At 43.7% G+C, this 9,271-nt stretch overlaps 1 protein-coding gene across 14 annotated transcripts in view; it reads right to left on the reverse strand.

Moving 5' to 3' along the window:
• LOC115931102 (titin-like) overlaps positions 1 to 9,271 on the reverse strand; it is a 40,506-nt gene that overhangs the window by 27,341 nt on the left and 3,894 nt on the right. For 3 of the 14 annotated variants that reach the window (XM_063699523.1, XM_063699519.1, XM_063699517.1), the window contains exon 1: positions 3,819 to 8,280. The exons of 6 other annotated variants lie outside the window; for them this stretch is intronic. The gene's annotated coding sequence lies outside the window, so the exon portion shown is untranslated. Of the gene's footprint in view, positions 1 to 2,521; positions 3,649 to 3,818; positions 8,281 to 9,271 lie in introns of those variants that run through there. 5 more of the 14 variants (XM_063699526.1, XM_063699520.1, XM_063699522.1 and 2 more) reach the window with 3 other exon arrangements.

Below are 9,271 nucleotides of genomic sequence, written 5' to 3' on the forward strand. Positions count from 1 at the left end.
GATTTGTAATTTTGATAGTTATGCTAAATATTTGCTAAAGTTATATTTGTATAAACATGTCATGAATGGCTGGGCACCGTCACTCATGCCTGTAACCCCAGCACTTTGGGAGACAAAGGCAGGTGGATCACCTGAGGTCGGGAGTTCCAGACCAGCCTAATAGAGTGAAACCCTGTCTCCACTAAAAATACAAAAATTAGCCATGCCTGGTGGCACATGCCTGTAGTCTCAGCTACTCGGGAGGCTGAGACAGGAGAATTGCTTGAACCCAGGAGGCGGAGATTGCAGTGAGCCGAGATCATGCCACTGCACTCCCGCCTGGGTGACAGAAGTAAAATCTATCTAAAAAAAAAAAAAAAAATTATTATTTCTGAAAATTTTATGAAATTTATAAAAGTCTGGTGGCCCTGATATGATGCTGTCAGTCATGATTCTGATTACTGTCTTAAAATGCTGCACATAATTAAATTTCCTTGTGAACTGGGAAGTTTCATCAGACTTTTATCATAACTATTGTTTCCATCATCCACAGTTACTGTTTTGAATTCTTCTCTAAAAATATTTGTAATTGGCAATAGTCCAAATTTTCTTTTGTTTTCTTTCCTGTTTTTGAGACACAGTCTGGCTCTGTCGCCTAAGCTGGAGTGCAGTGGTGGGATCTCGGCTCACTGCAAGCTCCGCCTCCCGGGTTCACGCCATTGTCCTGCCTCAGCCTCCCAAGTAGCTGGGACTACAGATGCCTGCCACCACGTCCAGCTAATTTTTTGTATTTTTAGTAGAGACAGGGTTTCACTGTGTTAGCCAGGATGGTCTCAATCTCCTGATCTCGTGATCTCCACGCCTCGGCCTCCCAAAGTGCTGGGATTACAGGTGTGAGCCACCGTGCCCAGCCTAATTTTTGCATTTTTAGTAGAGAGGAGGTTTCACCATGTTGGCCAGGATGGTCTCGATCTCCTGACCTTGTAATCCGCCTGCCTCGGCATCCAAAGTGCTGGGATTACAGGTGTGAGCCACTGCAACTGACTTTTTTTCTTTTCCTTTTTTTTTTTTTTTTTTTTGAGACAGAGACTCACTCTGTCACCCAGGCTGGAGTGCAGTGGCATGATTTCGGCTCACTGCAACCTCCACCTCCTGAGTTCAAACAATTATCCTGCCTCATCCTTCGGAGTACCTGGGATTACAGGTGCGTGCCACCGTGCCTGGCTCATTTTTGTATTCTTAGTAGAGACGGCATTTCGCCATGTTGGCCAGGCTGGTCTCAAACTCCTGGCCTCAACTGATCCACTCTCATTGGCCTTCCAAGGTGCTGGGATTATAGGGGTGAGCCACCACAACTGGCTCAGTAAATACATTTTTTATTATCAAGAAAGAGTAGTGTATGGTTGGCGTATTCTGTGTAGAATGTATTTCATTGATGTCTCCTATTTTTATAATTTCTGAGTTAAGTACTTTTTAATTAATGCTTTTTAGTTTTGGGCAGATTCAGTTGACTAAAGCACCTCATTTCCCAGATACATGAAATAAAATATTTGGCTTCTTTTCCAATTTCACACTGATGTTATTTTGTGAAAAACAGTGCTTTAACATAAATCTTTATACGTTAAGGTAAACATGAGAAACTTGATCTAATATTTAATATTTATTCAGTTCTACACTTTATTAACTTCTACACCAGCAGATTTAAACATTATGTAACTATCTCAAGAAGTTTCACTTGGATGTAATGCTTCACGCTTGTAATCCCAGCACTTTAGGAGGCTGAGGTGGGAGGACTGCTTAAGGCAAGGAGTCTGAGACCAGCCTGGGCAATACAGCAAGATCCCATCTCTATTTTAAAGAAAAGTTTCACTTTGGGAGGCCAAGGCGAGTGGATCACAAGGTCAGGAGATCGAGACCATCCTGGCTAACATAGTAAAACCCCATCTCTACTAAAAATATAAAAAATTAGCTGGGCGTGGTGGTGGGCGCCTGTAGTCCCAGCTACTCGGGAGGCTGAGGCAGAAGAATGGCGTGAACCCGGGAGGCAGAGCTTGCAGTGAGCCGAGATTGCGCCACTGCACTCCAGCCTGGGCAACAGAGCGACACTCCGTCTCAAAAAAAAAAAAAAAAAAGTTTCAGCAAACTCCATCTAAGAATTCCACCAGAGTTCTGTTGTCTCCAATGTCATCTTCCACAGATGTCAAGTTGTGAAGCCCTGAACTGTTAATTTATCTTGAGAATGTATACTTAAGCTTAATTTAAGAGTATATACCTAAAAATTGAGCATATAATTTCTATAATTTGTTTATGTAAGTTTCTGTAAGTCATAAGTATGTGGTTTCCAAGTGCATAATTTATCTGAATGTAATAGGCATTAATACATTTTACATTATTGGCACCATAGTACAGAAATTTCTAAATGGTTTGTAAAATAGCTTGTTATTTGTGTTGTTGTAAAAGCAGTTAATACAATGGAAAAACTCGTAATAAGAAGATACAGTTTAACATCAAAAAGTTTACCCAAGGTAATTATGAGTACTACCTGGCAAAACTTCACAGAAGCTGTGGTATCACTTTTATGATGGAAGAATAGTGTTTGCATTTTGTGTAAAAGTACTTGCGGCTGGGCGTGGTGGCTCATGTCCCAGTGCTTTGGGAGGCGAAGGCAGGTGGATCATCTGAGCCCAGGAGTTTGAGACCAGCCTAGGCAACGTGGCAAGAGCCTGTCTCTCCAAAACCTACAAAATTTAGCCAAGCATGGTGGTGTGAGCCTGTAGTCCCAGCTACTTGGGAGACTCATGCTGGAGGATCTCTCGAGCCCAGGAGGCAGAAGATGAATAAATAAATGGATGCAACTGAATGGGATGAGGTCTCTCTTGAAGGAGAGAGCAAAAGAGATTTAAATAGTAACAATTATAATAAGGCTGGGCGCGGTGGCTCACGCTTGTAATCCCAGAACTTTGGGAGGCCAAGGCAGGCGGATCGGTTGAGGTCAGGAGTTCAAGACCAGCATGGCCAACACGGTGAAACCCTGTCTCTATTAAAAATACAAAATTAGCCGGACATGGTAGTGCGTGCCTGTGGTCTCGGCTACTCAGGTGGCTGAGACAGGAGAATCGCTTGAACCTGGGAGGCACAGGTTGTAGTGAGCCGATAAATATAAAAAGTATTAGAGTACTAACAGAGGAAAGTTTCCACTGATCACCTTTTAGCTTTAAATAATGCAGAAGCATTTGCCCAGTTTACTTGTAATTAAAAATCATGCATCATTCACAATTTATATCTTTTTGGTTGTACAAAAATGAATACAAGTTATTCTATCTGTATTGTGATTGGTTTGGTGAGAGGGAATTAGGCCACTTGAGAGTTTGTGTGTGTTTAAAATTTTCTGGCCAGGCACGGTGGCTCATGCCTGTAATCCCAGCACTTTGGGAGGCCAAGGCGGGCGGATCACTTGGCCTCAGGAGTTCGAGACCAAATTGGGCAACATGGTGAAACCCTATCTCTATGAAAAATACAAAAATTAGCTGAGTGCCGTGGCTTGCGCCTGTCCTCCCAGCTACTTGGGGGGCTGAGGCAGTAGGATCGCTCAAGCCCAGGAGGTGGAGGTTGCAGTGAGCCGAGATCACGCCACTGCACTCCAGGAAGGGCAACACAGCAAGACTCTGTCTAAAAAAAGAAAGAAAAGAAAATTAACTTTGGTATTTCAGGTTGTATTTAAATGGGGACTTAACATGAACTATGTTCATAACAGTTGACCAAATTAAGTGTAGATCGTCTCTTTAATAAAGAGATCATCTGGAACTGCAATTTCTAACTCATACATCATTGCTACAAACCTTATTTGTTTACTGTTTCTCTTCCAAGGACCATCAGTCATCCTTTAAAATTCATTTGAAGCTCTGAAAAGATATTTTTTGTTACATGGGCAATTTACTTTTAGTACAGTAAAATGTTATGTGAATTTCTACAGTATGTTTGCCAAAATGAATTATATCTAGAATACGCTTAATATATTCTGGAGGCAGCTTTCATTTGAAATTAGGTTCATCTTCTGAGAGTATGAAAAAGTTAATGGGTTTTTGCGCCTGAAGATTTTGATGTTGCATTTGGCTACATTTAATCCACTTTCACCCATAAGTTTTAGCATCTAAAAAAATTAAATCACTGCTAATGCAATTAAAATGCATTATGAAATGCATTTCTGTACAGGCTGGAGTGCAGTGGCACAATCTCGGCTCACTGCAAGCTCCGCCTCCCTGGTTCACACCATTCTCCTGCCTCAGCCTCCCTAGTAGCTGGGACTACATGTGCCCGCCACCACGCCCGGCTAATTTTTTTTTTTTTTTTTAATGAGGCGGAGTCTCGCTCTGTTGACCAGGCTGGAGTGCAATGGCATGATCCTGGCTCACTGCAACCTCTGCTTCCTGGGTTCAAGTGATTCTCCTGCCTTGCTGGGATGACAGACGTGCACCACAATGTCCGGCTAATTTTGTATTTTTAGTGGAGACATGGCTTCACCATACTGGCCAGGCTGGTCTTGAACTTCTGACCTCAGGTGATCCCACCTTGGCCTCCCAAAGTGCTGGGATTACAGGCATGAGCCACTGTGCCCAGCTTAAGACCTCTGTTTTAATGTTAATGCTGGTCAGTTGTGTCTGGATTCCAGAGGGAGGAAGGTAGAATGAGGCATGTTGACACCTCCCCTTCCCATCATGGCCTAAGCTGGTCTTTTCAGTTTACTTTGGAATGTCCTTGGTCAACAGGAAGGGTCCATTCAGTCGGATTGGGTGGCTTAGAATTTTATTTTTGGTTTACATCTCAACTATCACAGCAGCCGGGCACGGTGGCTTCACACCTGTAATCCCAGCACATTGGGAGGCTGAGGCAGGGGTATCACCTGAGGTCAGGAGTTCTAGACCAGCCTGACCAACATGGAGAAACCCCCGTCTCTACTAAAAATACAAAATTACCCGGGCGTGGTGGTACATGCCTGTAATCCCAGCTACTCGGGAGGCTGAGGCAGGAGAATCGCTTGAACCTGGGAGGCGGAGGTTGTGGTGAGCTGAGATCGTGCCACTGCACTCCAGCCTGGGCAACAAGAGCGAAACTCTGTCTCAAATAAATAAATAAACAAACTATCACAGCATAAAGTAAGAGGAATATTTCGTTACTGTCTAGTTAAACTGGTTAATGCAGAAAGGAAGTCTGGAAATTCCAGTTTTAAAGTAAAATTTTGGACATTGTAGGATTGATTATTTGGCATAGTTGTGATGTTTGCTCCTGCATTATGGTTTTGTTGGCAGGGCAGCCTTTAAGGACCTGTATATTTTCTTCTAGACTCTATATATTCCCTGTGAGTATTAGTTGTATGGTCAAACTGGCAAATTTTACCATAGGTATAAATAATAGAGAATGTGGAAGAATAGTGAATAGTGTCAGAGATAGTTAAAAGTCCATACAATAGTAGAGAAGATAATAAGTAATAGTGACTTGGACTAAATATTTGTTGAATAAATGTTTTAAAAAACAGGCTACCTACAATTTGTGTTGAAGATATGAATGAATGAAGTTTCCACACCCTTATGTGGAGTCCTGATAAGTAAGCAACAATAAGGAAGGGTCCCCAGGTTGGGAAGAGCCCCAAGTTGAGAACAATAATGAACAATTATTGTATGAACAATTGTTAGAGACAGCTAATCACAAACAACCTGCGGGCACAATGACCTCATTCCACACATAGCACCCTTCAGCAGGACCCTATAAAACTTTCCTCCAGCCCTTGCCTCTTTGCAGGTAGCCCCGTCTCTGCTGAGCTGCCCATTCCAACATATTTTCATAATTTCTCTAATAAATCTGCCCTTCTTTACCTACAACTATCTTGGTAAATGGCTTTACCACCTGCAAAACTGACCCTAGGTTGTTGCTACCCGATATGGTTTGGCTGCGTCCCCACCGAAATTTCATCTTGAATTGTAGTTCCCATAATCCCCATGTGTCGTGGGAGGGACACGGTAGGAGGTAATCGAATCATGGGGGCAGGTTTTTCCCATACTGTTCTCATGATAGTGAATACATCTCACTAAATCTGATGGTTTTATAAAGGGCAGTTTCCCTGCACGTGCTCTCTTGCCTGCTGCCATGTAAGACATACCTTTTTGCTCCTTCTTTGCCTTCCACCATGATTCTGAGGTCTCCCCAGCCTTGTGGAACTGTGAGTACATTAAACCTCTTTTTCTTTATAAATTACCCAGGTTCGAGTATTTCTTCATAGCACTATGAAAAGTAACTAACACACTACCCGAGACAACTTAGGAGATTTGTAATAGCTGTAATGCCAGGTCCACCATATTTTTAGCATAAAGCAAATGTTTACGCGTGATATGACTGCACAGGCTTTCTTTCAGCTGGAGCCATAGCAACTCAAGTAGTAACCCTATCTTAGTCTGACTAAAAGTAAATATTAGTCTGGGCATGGTGGGACAGGCCTGTAATCCCAGTACTTTGGGAGGCTGAGACAGAAGGATTGCTTGAGCCCAGGAGTTTGAGACCAGCCTGGGCAACATGGAAAAACACCGTCTCTACAAAAAATACAAAAATTAGCTGAGCGTGGTGGCACACACCTGTAGTCCCAGCACCTTGGGAGGGTGAGGCAGGAGGATCTCTTGAACCCGGGAGGTGGAAGCCGCAGTGAGCAGTGATCATGTCAGAGGTGTGTGAACCAGAGCAACTCCATCTTAAATAGGAGCCGGGAAAAATGAGGCTGAAACTACTGGGCTGCATTCCCTGATGGTTAAGGCATTCTAAGTCACAGGATGACACAGAAGGTCAGCACAAAATACCAGTCATAAAGACCTTGCTGATAAAACAGGTTGCAGTGAAGGAGCTGGCCAAAACCCACCAAAACCAAAATAGAGACAAGACTGACCTCCCATCATCCTCCCTGCTACACTCTTACCAGCACCATGACAGTTTACAAATGCCATGGCAACATCAAGAAGTTACCCTATATGGTCTAAAAAGAGGAGGCATGAAAAATCCACCCCTTGTTTAGCATATCATCAAGAAATAACCATAAAAATGAGCAACCAGCAGCCCTCACGGCTGCTCTGTCTATGGGGTAGCCATTCTTTTATTCCTTTACTTTCTCTTTTTTTTTTTGAGATGGAGTCTCCCTCTGTCACCCAGGCTGGAGTGCAGTGGCACGATCTCGGCTTACTGCAAGCTTCGCCTCCCGGGTTCATCCCATTCTCCTGCCTCAGCCTCCAGAGTAGGTGGGACTACAGGCGCCCGCCACCACACTTGGCTAATTTTTTTGTATTTTTAGTAGAGACAAGGTTTCACCATGTTAACCAGGATGGTCTTGATCTCCTGACCTCGTGATCCACCTGTCTCGGCCTCCCAAAGTGCTGGGATTACAGGAGTGAGCCGCCATGCCCCTCCTCCTTTACTTTCTTAATAAACTTGCTTTCACTTCACACTGTGGCATCACCCTGAATTCTTTCTTGCACAAGATCCAAGAACCCTCTCTTGGGGTCTAGATTGGGACCCCTTTCCTGTAACTATCATGCTACTGCACTCCAGCCCGGGCAACACAGCAAGGCCCTGTCTCAAAAAAAAAAAAAAAAAAAAAAAAAGGAACATGACTTAATACATTCATTTTGGAGGGTAAGTCTCTCAAAATAGGCCTTTCACTGGGGGAAAATGGTAAAAATACTCCCTGGTAATTCAAGAATTGGAGATTCCTGAGATGCTGCTCATATTAGCTGAACACTTATCAATACTTCACTTTTTTCCATATATACTCAAGGAACAAGTGCTATTTAAAGTGTTTCACTCCACTGTGCTAAGTGCAAGACTATAAAGAGGTGTGAGGATCAACACTTTTATGAAAACCAATGTCATTCTGGATATAGTTTCAGATGCTAGTGCAAAGAAAGCTCTTGGTATACGGAAAAAGTATTCAACAATAAATTAGGCATGGTTGCTTCCATTTTCTGCCTCACATACTTTTTTTTTCATGGTTAGTGATATAATGTCTATGATATTTTAGATTGGCAGTTGCAAACTAGTGGTCCTCAGCGTGCTTTTTATGACACCTACAAGGTTCGAAGACTTTGATTTCATATTAAAAATCTGGGTTTCAGGCTGGGTGTGGTGTTGCATGCCTGTAATCCCAGCACTTTGGGAGGCTGAGGCAGGAGAATGGATTGAACCCAGGAGGCAGAGGTTGCAGTGAGCCGAGATCGCACCACTGCACTCCAGCCTGGGCAACAGAACAAGACTCCATCAAAAAAAAAAAAAAAAAGAAAGAAGAAAAGAAAATTAGCCAGGTGTGGTTGCATGCACCTGTAGTCCCAGCACTTTGGGAGGCCAAGGCAGAAGGATCAATCAAGGCTAGGAGTTTGAGACTGCAGAAGGAAACCCTGTCTCTAAAAACAAGGTCCAGCTAAAATCAGGGTCCAGCTCCACCACAAGCGCAGCTCCAGGGGCTGTTGAGTCTTGCCTCTACCATTCCAAGTAGTCTCTGCTCCAGACCAAGTCCCACCAACTGGCAGTCATGTCAGTCCAACCACAGTCATATCAGGGCACTTCCAGGTTCTTTCACTGAGTGCCCCTTGAGGAGGCTGGAGGAGAGGCCAATGATATTTGCACTTGAGACTCCAGAGTCTAGATTTATAACCACTATGTTACGGCTGCCAGTGTGGCTGCAAGGACACTTCTTTCATTCATTCATTTACAATAGATGTAGCATCTGCTGTGTGCCAGATGCCATTCTAGGTTCTAGGGAAACAAGGCAAAGCCCCTGTTTTCCAAGGCATCCACATTCTAGGAAAGACTGCTACCAGCCTGGCGTGGTGGCTCATGCCTGTAATCCCAGTACTTTGGGAGGCCGAGGTGGGCAGATCACTTGATGTCAGGAGTTCAAGACCAGCCAATATAGTGAAACCCCGTTTCTACTAAAAGTACAAAAATCAGCTGGGCATGGTGGCACGTGCCTGTAGTCCCAGCTACTCAGGAAGCTAAGGCAGGAGAATCGCTTGAACCTGGGAGGCAGAGGTTGTGGTGAGCCGAGATCATGCTACTGCACTCCAGCCTGGGCAACAGAGTGAGACTCCATCAAAAAATAATAATAAAATAAAGAATGCTACTAAACAATAAAATAACCAAACCAGATAGCTGACTTCAGGTGGTGGTAAGAGCTTTGAAAGAATAAGCAAGGTAACTAACTGGTCAGAGGAAGGGAGATGGGTGCATTCCCTTAGATAGACCGCCCAAGAGGTCTGCCTCT

Source organism: Gorilla gorilla, chromosome 18 (genome assembly GCF_029281585.2).
Source record: "Gorilla gorilla gorilla isolate KB3781 chromosome 18, NHGRI_mGorGor1-v2.1_pri, whole genome shotgun sequence".
Lineage (NCBI taxonomy): Eukaryota > Metazoa > Chordata > Mammalia > Primates > Hominidae > Gorilla > Gorilla gorilla.